We start from the raw sequence: 17,842 nt of genomic DNA on the forward strand, positions 1-17,842 counted from the left end.
TTATTGGGCATTTGAGATTTATTGTTCAAATAATTATTTTGACGAGATATTACCATATGGTACCACGTGATTTATTAAAAAATTAAAAAAAAATTAAAACAAAAAGGCCTCCAAAAACATAAAAATAGAAAAACTAAAACTCTAGGTTTCCTTTAGGAGTGTAAAAAAATAAAAAGATCGGTTGAACCGACCAAATCAGACCAGTAGATATAATTTTTAATTTCTTATATTATATATAATTTTATATATTATATTATATTATATATATTATGTGCTAAATTGTTAATTAATATAATATAAAATTTTAATCTTATTCTTCATACCTATTAATCTTATAACAAAAAGTTAATAACATTTGATATAATATAAAATTAATTTTATAATATTTTAATATAACATTTGATATAACATAAAATTAATCGTATAACTATTAATATAACATTTGACATAACATTTGTGGAGGGTTGGTAATGGAAGACAAATCCATATTTGGAAAGATAAATGGATACCGAGAGAGCGCTCTTGTAAAATTATTATCTGAAGATGCCCTAGCGGAAGAATTGATTGATAAGCAGAATGGTTGGTGGAACTTGGATCTGTTACAGGCTGTGTTTAATGAGGATGACATCTCTCATATTCTAAAACTCCCAGTGAGTTTATCAAATAGTTCAAATAAATTGGTGTTGGGGGGGAAACTAACAATGGCCTTTTTTTTATGTGAAAAGTGCCTATCATCTGCATATGCATCTTCAACCTGGCAGTAAAGGAGAAACATCTAGTCAGAAAGAATTTGAAGTGATTTGGAAGAAGATTGGGCTCTACCTACCACTAATGCAGTCAAGGTTTCATGTGGCGTGCCTGTACAAATGCTCTGCGAGAATGAGACACCAGATCGTGTTCTGTGGTATTGCCCTTCAGCTACTGATGTTTGGTTACTTGGAAACAAAACAATCCAGAAGGCCTCGAACCACTGACTTTGGTATTATTTTTAAGCAGATGACAGAAAGATTGACATTGCAGGACTTAACATTGTTTGCTATTATTGCTAGATCTTTGTGGTATTGGAGTTGTTATTAGAGACTGTGATGGTAAGTGGTTCTTGCTAGTTTGATGAAGCCACCGATATTTTGCTTAGAACCTTCAATAGCTGAAGCTCGAGGACTACTTGAAGCTGCTTTGTTTTGCAAGGATCTTGGGCTGCAATGCTGTTTTTTTAGGGAGACTCTTCTCAAGTTGTAGATGCCATTAAAGCAAAAGAATCTAATTCTGGTTGTTTTTAGTCCTCTTGTATCAGATATCAAGCTTTTATTTGCTTGTTCTTGTTGGAAATTAGACATGTTAAGAGAGAGGTCAGTATGGTTGCTCATAGACTAGCTCAGGAAGCTGTGATACTTCTTTCTGAATTGGTAGACATAGATGCCACTGCTACCTGTATTTCTTCACTTGTAATGGCTGATTGCCAACATTCTGTTTAATATAATGGATCTTGTTCTGTTTAAAAAAAAAACATATAAATTTTTATCTTATAATATAAAATTAATAGAACATGAAATATTATGTAGTACCACACGTGTAAATGGTTAACTTATATAGAACATGCATTAGAGGAACTGGCTCTCAAGTCTTAACTTATGTAGTGCCACGTGTAAATGGTAAATCGAAAAAACCGGACTGGACTGGACCGAAATCAGAAAAGCTGAAAATTTTGATTTCGGTGATGAATCGGTTCTTAAATTTCAAAATTGGTATATATCGGTCGGCTTGGTTCTAGAATTTGTCCAAAATCGGACCAGTTACATCCCTTTACCCTTTTTGTGTTTTTATTTTTACTTGTTTTTTTAATAAACACTTCAAGATAGTCATATAAGCGATAAGTTTTAAATGACCGAGTAGCATTATTTTTGAAGATTAACACTCTTATCTATCATAAAATTTCATGTCAATTAAAGTTAGTACTTATATAAATAAATTTTAACTTAATTATAAAATAAAAATATCGTACCATCCTTCAGAAAATACCTAATAATTTTCTCTTGTGGATCGTTGTGTTACCATGAGACATAGCTAATTGGAGCTTTTATTTTTTGAACTAGTTCTTTTTGGCATACATTTATTATTAGAAAAGACAACCTTTTGTAAAATTTTCTATCCATCGGTGTTAGCCATGAAAATGTGGTTGAATCACAAATTGATACGTCTTAATTTTAAATCCTAGTGCACATTTAATTAAAGTAAAATATTAAATTAAAGAAAATAAAAAATGTAAAAATAAAGACACAGTTCGACCCTTTTTCTTTTTGATTTTTAATATAAAACTAGTTTTGTTATTATGAGATTTTATTTTTGATTTTTTAGAATAATATTAAGGAAAAATTAAATTTGACATGTGACAGCTTGTGACTTGATCACATATTTTTAGTTAGTGTTAATGCATGGAAAACCAACAAAGTGTTCTCTATTTAATAAACGCGTACTAAATGGATTATTTCTCAAAATAAAGGTCAGATGGTCCTAAACCTAAATACAGCATAGCAAATAAGTTGTCTAACCAAAATTTGCTATTAGTTATATTGAAAGTATGTATATTACGATATTATATTATTAAAAATACCCACATAACTATTAATTTTTAATTATATAACATAATGTGATAAGATGTAAATATCGTGTGTCATGTTGCATTTAACTCATTTTTAACAACAAACATGCATAGTAAAAAGCGTTAAATGACACGTTCTCCCATCCTCATGTCACATGGTCCTAAATCTAAATACCACATAGCACATAAGGTGTCTAACCAAAGTTTCTTATTAGATTTTTTTTTTTTTTTTAAAGGCAAGTTTAGCATTTTATAGATAAACTAAAGGATTACAGGATACAAGTTTCAGTGGAGTGGAAATCTCATACAGTCATTCCAAAACCAACAGATACATAACATAAAAAAGAAGAAAAAAAAGGAATATGGAGCCAAGTAATTGGCTCCCACCCATGCCCCACTAGGGAACGTTACTTGAAGCGGTTTTTGTATAGTCTATTAAAACAGATTATAATACTGCGACTAAAAGCCACAATAAAGGGGTTGTGCTGTATCTTGTTAGTTTGGATTGGCTAGAAGAGACTGTTACGCCCACTTTCACTTGATGCTCGGTTTGGGAAAGCAGGAACATAGGGTAGCAGTCCGAAACGAAGTCGAGTCACGGGCAAAGGACTAACACAGGCTGTGGCGGCACGTACAGATCATGCGCTATTGTTAGAGTGGAGTGAGGGTCAGATCCAAAGGATCCCAAGCCTCTGATGCCAGGGTAGCCGCGCGTGTCCACAAAAGCAGCTCTAGGATGCGGTGGCGCATGGTTGATGTGCACAACATAAGAAGCGCGTGCGACAAACGTGCCAAACGGATGAGCAGAAACCTTCTGCGAACTAGAAGATCGGCGACTGGAGATGTAGAAAAGGTAGCGCGTGTTGGTTGGAGGATGTCAGAAAGCAAGAGATCAGCATGTTGCGGCACTGTGGAGAAAAACCTAAGACAAAAAACAGAAAAAGTAGATAAAACAGGAAAGGAAATTAGGCTACTACGGGCCACGACTGGCTAGTGGAGGAGGTGGGTGGAACTGAAAAACTCCTCTCCACCCAGTGAACAGACTGGAATCTTGGCAATGGTAGAAGGTATTGTCGCCTGGGTAGAGAGATAAGAGAAAAGACCCGGTCGGAAATTAAAGTTTATTATTAGTTATTTTCATAGTATGCATATTACCATATTATATTATTAAAAAAAATACCTTCATATCTATTAGTTCTTAATGATATAACATAATGTAAGTATCATGTTGCGCTTCATTTTTTTAAACAACGAATACACATTGTAAAGAGCGTTAAATGACACACATTATCACATCCTCAATCCAATCTATCCATATTTATATGAGAAGTGTTAGAATCACAAAAAGATCTTATAAAAGTAAACCCACAGACTGACACGATTTTATATGATATGTTAGATCTACTTTATAATAAAAGTAGATCTATGATCTTACACACAACATCAAGCCATTTCAGTTTATAGATTTACTTTTGTAGAATGTCTTTGTGCCTAAAATATTTCTCTATTCATATATGGAATATGTACAATGGAGTATAAATAAAATTAGAGATAAATATACTTTGCACCCTTACACTGACTAGGTGTTTACATTTTGCATTCTCTACTATCAATCTAAGTTCTAACGTACTATGTAACGCCTTGTAACCTGAGGTCTAGGGAGTTAGTTCATGTTATCTAAAATTATTTCCTAACAATACAATATATATACTCCAAAGGATATACAAACATAAACTCATTTATTCAAACTAAATATAGATATTCCTCTACAAGGACCTCAACATAATTAATCAACAATTCCACAAAGTCTCAATAAAATATCAACATCCCAATAAACCAAATCAATATAATAAGATCCAATCTACTGAATAAAATCCTCTAATAATCATAGTACCCTTAGATCCTAAATCCACTATCCTCAACTAATCTTGCCCATGCTTCCTAATTTTGATTCCCAGCCGAACCATTAAAAGCATATGAAATTATTGAATGTAATTGTGTGAATTATCAACAACTCAGTAAGCAGTGAATATATACCAGTGTGTAAACATGAGCCAGTTACATAATGTAGAATAAAACATGTTATCAAAATATCAGAGTGACAATTCAGGAATATTTATATATGAAGTCCTTGGGCATAACATAATTGAGTATCATCATTTCAGAACATATTCCAGGTTTAATCCCCGTGGTAGGGTTGTACAAATCCCAACAACCAATTGAGTAGAAATAGAATGTAAAATTTTTTCCTTATTATTCTTGGAGTCCCGAGTGTGCACATAGGGAAGATCACATATAAAATCATTGTATTTCTAAAGTGGGTGCACTAGAAACGGAGATGTTGGTACCAACACAATAATAGAGGTTACAGTTTTACACCCATAGTAAGGTTGGAATGGAAACAAAAATAGAATGTCAAGCTAGAGGTTTTCATATGCAACATTTCATATCAGTAGTAGAGTGATAAATAGATACAAATTACATAATCATAAACACAATTTCATATTTCATATTCGCTCTTTTTACATACTCAAGAACATATTGCTAAATATTTGCTCAGGTCTACATTAATCACGTCAAAAAATATTTTTCTTTTCATATTTAGATACAGTGAGTTATGTAGAAAAATGATAAAGTTATTTTCAAATTTTTCATTACAGAGTATGCACGTTTTTCATAAAATTAATCCCAATTTATTTAGACAAAGTCTAGCATAGGAACATCGCTTACATGAACTTTTTAATATTTTGAATTGCCTCACATAGTGGCCGACAAAAATCAAATCACACATAAATATAGTTAATTCAAGCTAAAAATTAATAGAATTAAAACTAGTACATCTAAAATAAAATGAAATGTGCTAACTCCAAAATCCCCAACCTTCCAACTCGTTACTACACAACTTCAAGTCATCCAAATAACTTCCTAGTGCGTTGCCACCTTGCGCCACCTCTAGCCACGACCATCGCCACCCACAGCTGCCTATGGCTCCAGTCACCAACCGTCATCCATCCTTACTCCACCCTAGCTCTCGCGTCTCTCTCTCTTTCTCTGTTTCTCAACCCACCACCCTAGCTCTTCTTGCACCGCCACCAAGCCTCATTGCAACCGCCTCCCACATGGCAGCAGACCGTGAAGCCCAAGCCTTGTCGCCCATGCCAGCCACAGTACCCCAGTTAGCCCCTCTGCCACCACACCATGCTACGACCACCCCTCTCCATTTCCTTTTTAGATCTCCTCAACCACCCAATTAGCTTTAAGGTCACGACAGTGACCACCACACCTTAATTGGCCCTTCCTTGCACATGAGTAGTTGCCACCGTGGGACCATGTAGGCAGCAAGCGACGGTTGCTTTCAGCCTCTTGTTATGGTATAATTCCTATCCTTTTTACATTAAGAATTATATTGTTGCAAAGTTGGTATTGAAATGGTGTTGTGAATGTACTGTGTTGTGATCGATGAATGAAGTTGTTTGTGATGTGGCTGTGTAGGTGAAGTGTTGGACAATATTGTGTAGTGTTGTGGCTGTAAGTAATGTGAAGTGACGGGGTTGTGTAGCTATGGAATGGCAAGATGCCATTGGAAGTGTTGGGATAAACAATGTAGTTTGAAGTGCTGTGTGAAGTGATTGGATGTGGCGTAACCATGACGTGGTTGTACGTCATGTAGATCGAGTGAAGTGTCGAGATAAGTTATATAGTTGGGTAGATTGTATGAAGTGTCATGTTAGTTAGGTTTGAGTTGGACGTTAGTGCAGATGTGACGTAGTTGGTGTTATGACAGTGTGCTACAAAGTGATGGAGGTTAAATGTAGAGTTGTGCTATGAGAAGAATGGGGTGATTAGGTAGTTATGCAGTGGTTGGATGCCATATGAAGTAATGGGATCATGGTGCATTTTGGAAGTGGTTGAAAATTATGTGAAGTGTTGGGATAGTTGTATAGTCTATGAAGTGGCATGATGTCAAGTGATGTGTTGGGATTGTGAAGGTTGAGGAAGACTACCAAGTGTGACAATGGTATGTGTTTAAGTTGAACGTTAGTATCGGGTGTATGAAATTTGTTTACACAAGCGGGCGTTTAGTGGATTATATGTTGATCTTAGGTAATAAAAGGGGTAAGGTGCATGTGTAAATTGGTTGGACACCTGCACCAGACAGATTTACCATATGTAATGGATAATCTGTCTTAAGCATGAGCACATGATGTTGAAGCCTCAAGGTTGGTTTAAAGTTGTGTATTATGTTTGGTTTGGATTATGATGAAGTGTTGATTAGATTATACATGAATAAAGGAAGGGATGTATGTATTGACTAGGATTGATTTTATATAACTTGGTTGATCCAAGTTATGCATCGGGATGGATAATTTGATAGGAAGAGTGTGATGAAGATGATAATGTGTCTTAACTTTAAAGTGAATCATGGAGGTTCACCTTAAAGGATAAGCACTTGAAGTAGAATGTTGTGTTTGAAAGGTGACCTCAAGTGGGTCCCAATCAATGGGTTGAGAATTTAGGAAACGTGATAAATGAAAGCATAGAAGATGTACTTGGATGATAGAGTATGTCTAAGTGAAGGAAGTCCTAGTGAAAAGAAGTTTATGTATTTTATAAATTTAGTTAATTATGCACTTGAAAAGGAAATGATGTTGAGGTTATGTATGCATATAGGTTGCCATCTGACATGCACATATATGGACTGCATGAAATGTAAATAGCATGGAGTCCAGGTAAGTATTATGTTCATACTTTTATAGAGTTTTCTAAATGACATGAAATGAAAATGAAAAGTTTCTCTTTATGATACTTTATGGAATGAAATGAAATAATATTTTATGAAAGTATGCTATACATGAATGTTTGAATGTATATGTAAGTAAAGACCCTATTTGGCAGCCCTTATTTATGCACCCAAAGTGATAGTTGTATGCATGTGATTGGATGATATATGTAGTATCTATTATCTTTATTTTCTATGAAATGAAATGTTGAGGTTTATGCTTGATGCTTTGAATGATGCGATGAAAGTGTTTTTAAATGACGCTATGAACTGATGTTTAAATGAGACTATGAAATAAGTTTTAAAGGATGCTATGAAACAATGTTTATGATGATGTTTAAACTTATTCTTTTAAAAGATGTTTATAAAATGAAATTGACTGATGACTGAAAGGAATGAAAAGGAAAGGATTGAATGAAAGGAAAGGAAAGGAAATGAAAGGAATTAATGAATGTTTTAATGTAGAAAAATATGTAACGACCATGACTAAATGAATGAGTGATGATATCAAAGGACTAGACAGATTGCAATGCTGGGTAAGTAGTACTGGTAGTGCACCTAGTGCTGCCCTTAACTAAAAGAGATTCCTAACCTATAGCCACAAGCATAATCTTGGTCCAAAAGACCGCTAACCCTAACACACGAGGAATAACAGTGTGTACCGACCAGATGAAAAGTGAAAAGAGTTAAGTTGAATGTTGTGGAATCATTTAGCTCTTTATGAAGAATGTACAAGGTGTGAGAAATGTTTTAAGAAATGAAAATCATTTTAAGAAAAACTCCACCTTATAATATTTTCAAATGTAATGAATGCTTTATACAATATGTAGATGAATGATGAATGCATGAATGAAAATCAATGTTAGTATATTTTTATAGTATGAAGTAATACTTACTAAGTATTCGACTCACTTTAGTTTTTATATATGTCCCTCCTTCACTCGGACAAAATGAGAAAGAAGCGTCAGGACAGAGATGGCCCAAAGGAAGTGTGACAAAAGCCTAGCCCAGTTTTATGTAACGTATGAAAGAGCATTTTTGTAAAACGACTTTGAAATAAACTTAATGATTTTCGCTGCAAAATTCTCTCTTATATTTATAGAGTAGATTTTAGTTTTAAACTTAAGAGTTTTTTATATCTTGGGAAGGAAAGGGAAAAAGTTTTAAAATGGTCAGTAAAATTATTTTCTGAAGTGACACCACAAGGACGGGCATTACCGAAACAGTCCAAGTAGGCTATGACAGAACGGGGTGAGTGATGAGCAGTAGGGCTCCATGCAATGAAGCTTGTTAGATCACAGTGGTTTGAACGGAAGGCATGTAGTGGCTTGGCCTGGTGGCAAGATCAAAGTAGCAAGTGAGAAACAAAGGGGAAAACAAACCAAAAGAGAGAGAGATAGATGGAGAGGACTTACCGGTGGCTTAATTTGACATCATGAGTGACGGTGTGGCAGGGCTTAGATGATGGCAGTGATGGAGTAAAACACGATGGAGTACAACACAAAACGGAGTGATGAGCGAGAGAGAAAGGGATAACTAGAGAGAGGAAACCAGAGAGGGAGGGATTAAGGGTTTACTTGCTTGGTCTCGAGGTCGGACGACAACGACGACAGAACTGGATAGCGATGACACAACAAGAGGAGCAACAAAACTCAATCTGAAATAGAGAACGTGATATATATATATATATATGTCGGATGAGAGAGAGAGAGAAAGAGAGACAAAGGAAGAGAGAAATGGACGAATGAGACTTACTAGCTGGCGAGGTAGAGATTGACAAAACAAAGAGAGGTGTCGACATTATAGAGGAGATAGAGGGATGGGCAGATATATATATATATATATATATATAGTTGATGAAAGAAGGTGGGAGAAAGGGCTTACTATCCTTGAGTCAAATTCCAGTGAGGAAGCTTCAATCTGAAGCACAAAGCGAGAGAGATAATTCTGAGGAAGTGGGGCACAAAGAGACAATGAACAATTCTGGAGAGGTGTGAATTGGGGGCGGGGGGGACAAAAGAAAAACTGAAGGAAAAAAGAAAAAAGTTGTTGAGGGAGGGGAGAAAGAGGAAAAAGAAAGAAGAAATCCGCTTACCAAAACAACGTCGTTTCACAGATGGGATGGGCTTCTCCACGGACCTGGACCAGATCTTAAGCTTGGGTGTTACATACAACATACTCAAACTATTAAAAATTGACACTTTGAAAGTGTAATTCGTCAATATTAATAATTTAAATTGTAAATGAAGGTAGTTACATATATATATATACCGCTTGTGATCCCAAAGTATTCTATTCCATAGATTCTATTTGCAAATAAGATGATTGGGATTTTGTCACATTATTAGGATAAAATCTCAAGTTACTATTGTTTTTTAGATTAATTTACACCACAGATGATAAAATTTGGAAATTTGCATATACAATTTTAAGATATTTTATTTGAAAATCTTTATACCACACATTATCTACGTGGTATGATTTGATTTGGAAGATAAATCTTAAAATTTGAATCTTACAAATCAAATCATGCCATGTGGATGTTGTGTGGTGTAAATGTATTCAAATAGCATCAATTTTAACTGATGATACATATGTTCTGAACCATCAAACAATAACCAATGATACATATAGCCAAATTCTTTTAATAACTTAAGATTTAAATTGAAAAATCGTGATAATTTGAGATTCTACTTGTTAATTTAAAAGTAGTTGATGGTATTGAAGATATATATCTTATTGATCAAAAAATTGCACTCGCTCTCTCTCCTAGAATTCTCTCTGCCTTTCTCAGTAGTGTTTCTCGTCAACCCTCTACACACTCTTACAGTTTCTTGTATCCTCCTTATGGATATGGAGCAGTTGATTCACCAAACAGAAGTCCTTTCTTGGGAAGGTTTAAATCTATCCCCTGAAAATGAGCCTGCTAATGGTGATCCTGGATTAGCTCTCATCGGTCGAATAGTTACAACTCGACCACTGAACAAAATCTCCCTACATGCTTCCTTCAGAGCTGCTTGGAGCTTCTTTAGCAAGTTCCACATTGAAGATCTTGATGTAAGCACTTTCCTCTTTACTTTCCAAAATGCTGGTGACAAAAAGTGAATTGTAAGCCAAATCCTTTGGAATTTCAAAGAGCATCTCTTCATCCTCAAAAACTGTCCTGCAGAAACCACATGGAAAGAGATTCGTCTCAACACATCACCATTCCACATTCAAATCTATGGACTCACCAGAAACCGCATGACAGAAAAAAATGCTTACAAGATAGGAATGCACTTGGAACTTTCCTATGAGTGGATGTTGATCCTCTCTTTGGATTAGCCTGTAAGAAATTCACCAGAATAAAGGTGGATTTAGACATCACTAAACCTCTGAAGCAAGGACTATGGGAACCAAGAGAAAACAATTTTAACACATGGGTTTCGTTTAAATACGAACGTCTTTCTGCAATTCTCTAAAGTCTAACACAGAACAAATGTCATTTGGGCCTTGGCTACCTGCAGAATCCCCTATTTTCATGTTAATCAATCCTATTCACCAAGGTCAAGAAAATGTTCCTAGAATCTCCATGGATTTTTCTCCAGAAGAAGAAAGGACTCAAGAAAGAAGAAACCTTCCAGACATTGAAATGCTGGAAAACAGGGGCTTTGGTTCGTCGGCCCTTATTCTACCAATGTTCCCTTCAAACAAACAACTAACAAACGATTTAAAGGGAAAAGGGAAAGCTGTTATGAACGAAGAAGACCTCTCTGTAAGAGGAAATTCGTTCGTTAGAGGGAAACTAGGAAATAATTGGGATTTCCATTAAACTGATAATCAGACTCTTTTCAAAGACTACTCATCCAAACCTCCGATTAGAGTTAGTTTTCCCTATGAGCTTATTTCCAGCAAAAACCCAAACGAGTATCACTTCAACTCTCAAGCAGATGCAAGCGGCAAACACAGTGGAATCTGCAAAGGCATTTTAGCGGAAAACCCAATGAAAATACAACTCACCTCCCAGATTTTGACAAGGAAGAGGGAATCTGGGCCAAATTTGTTGTTCCCAGCCCCTTGTAGCGGTGTATTCAGCGGAGTTCATAGCGGCTGCTTTCGCGACGCTCACAGTGGCATCCTCTGCGATGCCCAAAGCGGAGCCCTCAGCGACACTCATAGTGGCATCCTCAGTGATGCTCATAGTGACATCACAGCTGGTGAAGTCCCCCTGGATTGGATGGTGAGGATGGCCTCGTTGACTGTAGTCTACAGTGGCCCTCAATCTGCAATAAATGGCTCTCCAACAACCGAAAATCTCTCATTCACTCCGGGTGTTAACTCCCCTCCACCAAACCTCGCCCCATCAATCACTCAAGAGATACAGGGTACTAAATCAATCTCTTAATAGGTCCTCTTAGTAATCTCACGGGGACGGACTCGACGAATTTTATTTTCTCTCCTTCTATAAACACTGAAGAATGGGTCTCCAGCTGGTTGAAGACAAATGCCGAAGTTTTTATGCGGACTAAACTAACTGGCATCTCGTTGGTGGGAAGTAATAATTCACAGCAGATTTCAACTAGTATCTCCCTACAGGGAACGAGAGAAGGCAGAGAGCTTGAAAAGCCCACTAGAAGGTATGGCCCATAATAATAAATGGAAGTCTGGTCCCCCTTTTAATGCTTCAAGCCCTTTGGATCCAAAACCAAAGCAATTAGATTTTGTTCCTTCTATTACTTATCACCCAGTTGTCCTAAGTCCTCACTCGGCAGACTCAAGGCCCAATATACGTTTGGTAGAGTCTTCGCTATAAGTCAGTTTTCAAGCAGGTGCTTAGGAAAATTCAACTTCACCAATCCCCAACAAAAGGGCGGCACCTTTATCAGACAAAGGCTCTAATCCTCCAAGAACAAAAGTACAAAAAATACTTGAGGTTGATAATCCACAGACAAACGTTGGAGATGAGGAAAAAGAAGCGGCTGGTTTGTTACTTTCTATCAAGTCAAAAGGAGCATCATCTGGTAAGGTTAAAAAAACAAAGAAAGCCGCAAGATCAAAGCCATACACCAAAGCTTCATCCAAGGCATCACTACCCGGAAAATCCAAGAAAGCTGACGAGGCAGGCTCTACCATGCCTCCAGCTCTTCCATGAAGTCCCTGATTTGGAATTGCAAGGGTCTAGCCCGCCCTAAGGCAATTAGAAGTTTAAGGGCTTTTATAAATAATTTTAATTTGGATATTATCTTTTTGTCGAAAACCATGGTGTCTAATGATATCACCTCTACTATTGTAAATAGTCTGGGTTTCCACCTTTTTGACGTCCCCGCCTCGGGAAAAAAAGGAGGCTTTTTGTTATTATGGCGATCGGGTGTGGATATTGAACCGGTTCATATTAATGCTAATGTTATCTCTATTTTGGTTTATTTTGATCCTTTCAATAATCCTTGGTTAGCAACTTTTGTTTATGCTCCAGCACAATGGCAACAAAAAGCAAAATTCTGGACTCATTTGGATTCAACTCATGGCTCCTTTAATGGACCATGGCTCTGCATAGGTGATTTCAACTATTTATTAAGCAACAAGATAAATATGGTGGCAGACCAGTTACGTCCACATCCATAGGCAGCCTACAAAGTTTAATGGATTCTCATGGCCTCATTGATATTGGTTTCTCGTGACCTATCTTCACATGGACAAATAATCGCATGGGAAAGGCAATGATTAGAGAACGTTTGGACTGTGGTATAGCCAATGTAAATTGGCACCAACTTTTTCCAGATGCCACTGTTCAACATATTGTCTCTTCAACCTCTGATCATAACCCCTCTTGCTTAACACTATGAAGATAAGGAAGAATCTATCTCCATTTAAATTTGAGGAATTCTAGACTCGAGAGCCATTCAGCAATGTTATAATTCAAGAGGTATGGAACCATCATTTCTATAGGAACCCTGCCTTTATCCTATGTAATAAAATCAAGAAAACAAAAAAGGCACTCAAGCATTGGAATAAAATCCACTTCGGAAAGATTCAGACCAACATCCAGCACCTCAAGTCAGAGATAAGCAATCTCTAGAGTAATCCGTCAAATCAGTAGAGCTTACAGAAGGAGAAGTTTCTCCACTACAAGCTTAAAGAACAACTCAAAAATGAAGGAACTCTTTGGTGACAAAAATCAAGAATTACTTGGCTCACTACAACTAACCTAAATACAAAGTTTTATCATCTGTCAATGACTATTCGCCGAAGAAGAAATGAGATCGACTCAATCAAGCTAAGCCCAGGTAATTGGACAATGGATCAAGATATCATTGAATCTACTTTCATAGATTATTTTAAATCCATTTATACCTCTACAAATCCTATATTCTCGGAGCATCTGGAAAACCTTTTTGAAAGACAAATTTCAGAAGATGAAAATAAACTCTTAATAGAGATGCCTTCAGAAGGGGAAATTCTTGGTGCACTCAAACAAATTCCAAATCATAAAGCACAAGGACCAGATGGGATGACAACTCTTTTTTACAAACATTACTGGCATATTATCAAAAAAGATGTGGTCGCGACAGTTCAAAATTTCTTCAAGAGTGGGAAACTTCTGAAACAAATAAACCATACCCACATAACCCTCATCCCAAAAATAGTAAACCCTATTTCCCCTCAGCATTTCCGGCTAATAAGTCTGACAAATGTCATTTATAAAATCATCACAAGATTTGTGGCAAACAGGCTGAAAAAATCCCTTCTATCCATAATTTCACCTTTCCAAATGGCCTTTGTCTCCAACCACAATATTAAGGAAAATTCTATAATAGCCCATGAGATGTTTCATCACCTAAAGCATCACAAGGGGAAGAAAGGTCAGATAGCTCTAAAGCTGGATATGGAAAAGGTTTTCGACTTTATTGAATCGGATTTTTTTATGCTGTTATGAGAGTTTTGGGATTCAACTCTACTTGGATAAATTTCATTAAAGAATGCATTTCTACGGCTTCATTCTCTATCCTCATCAATGGATCTCCAAAAGGTCTCTTCAAGGCACAAAGGGGTCTTCGGCAAGGCGATCCCATCTTGCCCTTTCTGTTCATCCTATGCACGGAGGTACTTTCAGGGCTATTGGCAAGATCAGAAGAACTGAAAAATTTAGAAGGCATTAAAATCAGCAGAGATAGTCCCACAATATCTCATATTCTTTTCGCAGATGATTTAATTATCTTTGCAAAATCAAAAAGAAGGTTGATTCAGTTGATCAATAATACTCTGGATAAATATCAAGCTTGGTCTGGCCAGCGCATCAATCAAAGCAAATCCACTATCTACATTACTCAAAACACTAGTCAAGCAACAAGAAGAGTAATCTCAGAGAATATGCCATACAAAGAGTCGTCCTCAAAAATAAAATATTTGGGTATACAGACAACTTTTGGTCAATCCAGGAAAGAGGACTACAAAGACTTGATGGGAAAAATTAATAAAAGGCTAGATGGTTGTAAATAAAAAATGCTCTCTCAAGCTGGTAGAACGATGTTTATCAAATCAGTAGCAAGCGTCATCCCAACATATCAAATGTCAACGCATATGCTACAAAAATCAATTTGTAAGAAGCTGAACTCTAGCTTCAAAAATTTTAGGTGGGGAAAATCAAATGACCAAAAAGCAAAAGCTTTGCCTAAAATCATGGAAATCTATTTGGCAACCAAAAAAAGATGGTGGACTGGGATTAAGACTGATGGAAAATATGAATGTGGCATTGATAGCGAAGGCAGGATGGGAAATGAGCCAACCAAGCAACAATATCTGGCACAAACTTCTATCCAAGAAATATTTGAAATCAAGCGTCTTCGAATTAGCAACCAAAAAGGTAACTTACTCGAGTCTCTGGAAATGAATTCTAAAGACAAGACCAATACTGGAAAAAGGTACATGTTTCAAAATTGTAAATGGTTTGTCTGTGAAAGCTTGGCTAGATCCCTGGATCCCGACTATGGAAAACTTTAAACCTTTTCCCCTCACCTTGATCTCTCGACTACCTTGAAGGTCTCAGACCTGATTAATCAGAATGATAAATCTTGGAATCTCCCATTGCTAAATTCCATGTTCCAACAAGAAAGCATAAAGAAAATCTTTAAAATTCCTCTACCCATCTCCAATCTAGCTGAGGATTGTGCTATTTGGACTAAAACTCAAAATGAGATTTTCTCAGTTAAGAGTGTCTGCCATCTTGCATCAAATATCGCAAACTACTCCAAAGAAGCAATTTCGGATATATTATGGGAGAAAATTTGGAAACTCAGGATCCATGACAGGCACAAACTCTTTTTATGGAAGATACTTTGAGATATTTTGCCAACAAGAGAGCGCCTCAAAAGGTTCATTCCGAGCATTCCTTCCATAAACTGTCTGCTTTGTGATGAAAAAGAAGAGACTCTCATGCACCTATTCATTGAATGCCCCATAACTAGAATTCTCTAGAGTTGTAGCAGATGACCCTTAAATCTATCTTCCCTGGCGGTAAATTCAATGAAAGATTGGTTCCAAATTATACTATACCCCCAGAATAAACTCGGTCTTTCATCCCAGGAAGATCACCCGTTCAAAGTTTTTGCTGGTCTGATTCTAGATTTCATCTAGAGGCTCCGAAATGACAAAGTCCATAATTGCAAAGAACTCTCACTTCACAATCTTTTACAACAACTGAATCTCTCTTATAAAAAAAATCTTCATGCATGGAAAGAAAAGTTTGAATCCAAAGTGGAGAAGGAATGACAAAAACCTCACACGAATCAAATATGTATTTCCCTTGATGCAGCAGTTAGGAATTCTTTCTCTTTGGCTTCAGCTGTAAGCAGAAACTCAACAGGAGAAGTCATCGAAATCTGGATTAAGACAAATTTTTCCACGACCCTGGTAATGGCAGAGGCACTTGTGGCAAAGTTAACTTTCAAAATGGCGGAACAACTCAACCATCCTTTTATCTCTCTAATAGGAGACTCTCAGTTGGTGATTTCTTCTATTTATAAAAAAGAACAGATCTGGCAAATAGCACCTATCTCGAAAGATATTGCAAACTCTTTGAAATCCCACTCAGATTGGAGCCTTCACAAGATTGATCGATCCCAAAATCGATTTGAGCACTCTGTTGCGCAATGGGCAGCTACAAACTCTTTGTTTGGTAGCATTCCATTAGATATTATTCCTTCTACTATTTTGTATATTGACAGCGGGAAAGACCCTCCTTAATAATTTTTAATTGTTTTATCTATTTATAATATGCAAGCATGCTTAGGAAAAAAAAAAAAAAGTGGATGATATTGAAGAACCGCATATAATAAAATATTTTAAAAACCAAAAGAAATCTTAATGCTTAGGCATGCTGCCACTGTGACTTTGACAACGGGATTAAACTAGTTTTGGGACAAGCCAATATATGTGGATGTTTAAACAGTTTTAGGAATCTATGTTTGAATGGCAATTCCATCTTAAGTTAATTAGGGAACAGAGATTCTTAGCATTGCAAATACGAATTAAATGCCTCATGTCATACCACTTCAAAATCTACTGCTTTTAAAATAAAATAAAATAAAAAATATTTACTGCTTCTAAATTACCACCAATTTCTTAAATTAGATTTGAAACTATAAAAATAAAAAATTTCATACTTCAAACTACGTGGGCCCTTTTAACGGGTGGGCATATTAAATTAAGTAAAGTTAAAATTACAATCGAAGAGGAGTGAAAAGCATGAGATTAAGTTCGTGGTAAGGATCGGTTGACTTAGGCTTCGTTTGGATCATCAACATATCTCAACTTATCGTTACAATTTTTTCAAATTTTAATACAAAATATAATAAACAATTCAACTTTTTCAAATCTCAAAATAATAATAATATTAAAAAATAATATTCTAACAATATTTTATCATCTCAACTCAACTCAACTCATTTCAACATCCAAACACAACCTTTAAGCTTCGTTTGCTTCTTAAATTCGTCTCAATTCATTTCAACTCATCATTACAACTTTTTCAAATTTCAATATAAAATATAATAAATAATTCAACTTTTTTAAATCTTAAAATAATAATAATATTAAAAAATAATATTTTAATAATATTTTATCATCTCAACTCAACTCAATTTAATATCCAAACGCAACCTTATTGTTTAATTGATATTTTCTCCCCTTTAGCGATAAAGGGAATAATGAGCACCAGGGTTTTAACCCAACAAGGAGTTTTCTCCTTGTAGAAATAAAAAGGAGTAGAAATCATATGTTATGTGTAGGGAAAAAAATAAAAAATTAGAGACCACAGCTCAACTAACACATATTCCCTCTTACTTATGTGTGTCTTATTATGTTGGTTTGTGTTTACCGCACACTAGTACAAGTAGGCTCAAAAGTTTACAATTAGAAAATACTACTTTTACCGTTAGTTTTTATCACTATGAATTTTTTTTATTATTATTTTTTACTTAATGATTAAG

This window comes from Juglans microcarpa x Juglans regia, chromosome 1D (genome assembly GCF_004785595.1).
Source record: "Juglans microcarpa x Juglans regia isolate MS1-56 chromosome 1D, Jm3101_v1.0, whole genome shotgun sequence".
In the NCBI taxonomy this organism is placed as follows: Eukaryota; Viridiplantae; Streptophyta; class Magnoliopsida; order Fagales; family Juglandaceae; genus Juglans; species Juglans microcarpa x Juglans regia.